The following is a 3,158-nucleotide window of genomic DNA, read 5'->3' as shown; positions in this document are numbered from 1 at the left end:
GGTGCCTTTGCCCCCTCTCGCCCTGGTCGGTAGAAGGAGCTGGTGGGATGTGCCTTTTCTCCACCCAGGGGTTTCTGACCCGCTCGGGGCTTGCCTGGTTGATTTTTAAGTCCTTTAACCTGGGCAAGAGCCGCGCTCTCGAAGCGAGTCTGTTTCCACGGCCATGTGTCTTATATTATGGTCATTTGTGGTGTTTTGGGGTTGTTTCGGTGTTGTGGGTTTTTTTTGGTGTTTTTTTCTTTTTGTTTTTTGGTTTTTTTTTTTTTTTTTTTGCTCTTAAATATATAAAAGTATACTGCGTGTCAGTGCACACGGTATTTATTTAAACTCCTGCGTGAAGTTCAGTCAATGCAAGCAAGAATTGCTTTGAGCACTTGGTAGTTCAAACATGCTCTAATGAGGAAATCTTCAACATGTAGGAAAATGAACAAAAGGAGCACAGTTCACACTGTCTAGTGCCACACTGAAGTGTATGGACGGGTCTCATGAAATAAGTGCCTAGAAGATTCTTTTTATGACAGTAGTTGGTGTGAAAGAATAATTTGAACGCTTCAGGACTTGTGTAAATAGCTAATGTGGGCCTGTCAGGGAGAGAGGAGTTCTGGAAGTGCTCTGCAAGCAAGTTTTTAAAAAATGGGCAATTCTTGGCCCCATTGGTTTGGGGGGCCTCCCTGGGGTGTGGCCAGAGCTGTTTCCCTTAATCGTGGTACTTGAACTCCCCGGTCTCAGAATGTGGCTGAAAACTGGGGAATCTCCCTTTAGGGCAGCAAGTGTAGTGTTATTATTGGATGTTTTGTTTATGTTTGGTTTAAACGCTGCCTTTTTGAACTGCCCGTTACTTCATGAGCTAGTCTGAATTGTCCGTGAAGCTCCTGAATTGGTTTTGTGTCTGCAGCTTTACAAACTTGCCTCCCAGTCTGCCCAGTTTGCATTGTTCACACCATGCTTCAGCTCCTGGTGTTGTGCAGTCACCAGTGCTGGGAGCTGTCGTGTCTCTGGAAACGCCTCCCAAGTCCCAGCCACAAACCCCACCTCGAGGGAAGGCTTTTCCTGTTCCCTCAGTAGTGGAAATGTTCTGTGATGTCAGTCAAGTGAGGAAGCAGCAGCATCTAGTTAAGACATCCGAATGGCTTCTCCAGTCATTACTTTGGCAGCTGTTTAATCCCTGAGGTTGCTATTTGTAATGAGAAACCCAGCATGATCTCGTATTATCAAGAGATTAGAGCCTGGTAACTGAAGAGGAGGACATTTCCTCAGCTCTGGAATCTTTGCCTGGTTGCAAGGAAGCTGTGCAGGAGCTCCTGCCCTTGCATGGCTCGGCTTTAGCCAGGTCTGCTTGCAGATAAAATGAGCTTTGGAACTGAAATCAGCTTTGATGGAGGTGCATGCTCACTTCAGGTATTTTCTGTGTGCTTTTAGTGTTAGAAGTGCGATTCTGTTCCAAAATTGGAGTTTGAATTCTGGGTCTTTGATGATTATTTCTCATGTTTGCCAAAATAACAAGTAGATGTGCAAAAGCCGCTAGCTTAGTCTGTACTGCAACTGGAGTTGCACTGTCTGGCCTGGCATTTGGTGCCCTGCTGGACTTCTTAGTCTGTCTGCTTGCTTGATTCCCTTTTTCTAGTATATTTTTGTGGATAAAAGACGTGAATGGAAGAGTGGCTTAGTGCAAAGATCAGCTAAATGGTTTGTTTGACCTTCAGAATGAGTGTTTCTCTTGTACCCTTCCAAATTTTCCTTGAGAAAGTGATGGTCCTGCTGTTCCATCATCCACATTGACAGCATGCTTGCTGCTTCCAGATGTGCTTGCTGGAAAACAGCATTGGGAGTGGTGTGGCCAGTGGCACGAGGCTGTGAAAGGGCCTGGTGTGTTTTTCACTCAGTGAGCTCTGTGTGACCCAGTCAGTTGTTGAGCCAAAACTCCAGTGTCCTTTTGAATGGAAACTGCATTGCAAAAGGACTTCAAAAATAAGTATCTGGTCTGCTTGTCCAAAATTCAACTTGGGCAAAAGTACAAAGTGTCCACACTTGTGGATGAGTACTTTCTACCACTGTTTTTCAGCTGAGGGTGAAGGAAGGTGCTCAGCATTTTTACTAGAAACATGTTACTATGCTCTTGTGAAGGTTTTCAGCATTTTGGATATTGTATTTTGAAGAAGAGTCTCTCAGCTTTGGCTTTGCAAGGGCGTCTGGGTGCTGCATCCTGGGGCTTTGGAGATGAGATCAGAATGGCTCTGCTGCCTTTTGGCTGCCTTTCCCCAGTAATCTTTGAGGTCTGTAGGCATCAATTTCAAGAGGAAACAAGGGGACTTATTTTTACTGGTGATGTCTGACAGAATAGCCGTAGTTTGGATGGAGTTTCTGGAAAACGTTTAATTGTCAATTCTCACTTTTTAAAGCCAGGGGTGAGGAGCACCTAGCTTTATCTTACTACAAACCAACCCAAGTATTCTGTTACCACTAGATACGAGCACTCCAGTTCGGAGCACGTTTTCACATGAGCTTACTTATGTCTTTAACCTGTCATTCTAGGAAATAAAAGCCATTTTCCTGTTGATTCAAATTGTTCCATGCAGTAATGAAACTAACACTGCAGTGAGGGTGGGTTGATGTGATGGGAGCTGGGATGTCCATGCTTCAGGAGTAGGGGAGATGGCTTGTGCAGCTCTAACCAGCGCAAGGGTGCCTCTGTTGTAACTCTTCAGAGCAGAGTAGAAAATTTTGACTGAAGCTGATACTGAGCTGTGGTTGTTCAGACTCATGGCAGTTGCGGAAGCTCTGCCAGGGTCATGCTTGAAGGATGGGTGCTCATGGGTCCCTGTAGATACAGACCTGAGCTGTTTTCTGTTTCTTGAGAGGGGAGACCAAGGCTTGATCAATGGTGCTGCCTTCACAGGCAGCTGGTGTTGCTGTTCCTCAGGTGAGGGAGACTTTAAAGCTGAGGGAATGTCAGGCTCCAGTGGCAGAGCTGCTTCCAAAAGCTGCAGTAGGCCAGTCTCCCACAGAGCACCGCTGGGAAGGAGTGAGTGGTCACTGTCAGGTGTTCAAACCGTCTCCATTGATGGGACATGAAGGATAGAGAGGTGTGCAGGAGTGAGGAGCAATGTGCCTTACTGAACCTTCAGGATGTGCTTTGCACTTTGTGCGAGCTTCCTGCT

The sequence above is a fragment of the Corvus brachyrhynchos genome, unplaced genomic scaffold (assembly GCF_000691975.1).
Source record: "Corvus brachyrhynchos isolate BGI_N302 unplaced genomic scaffold, ASM69197v1 scaffold525, whole genome shotgun sequence".
In the NCBI taxonomy this organism is placed as follows: Eukaryota; Metazoa; Chordata; class Aves; order Passeriformes; family Corvidae; genus Corvus; species Corvus brachyrhynchos.
The sequence above is the reverse complement of the archived record's forward strand: the minus strand, read 5'-3'. Positions refer to the sequence as shown.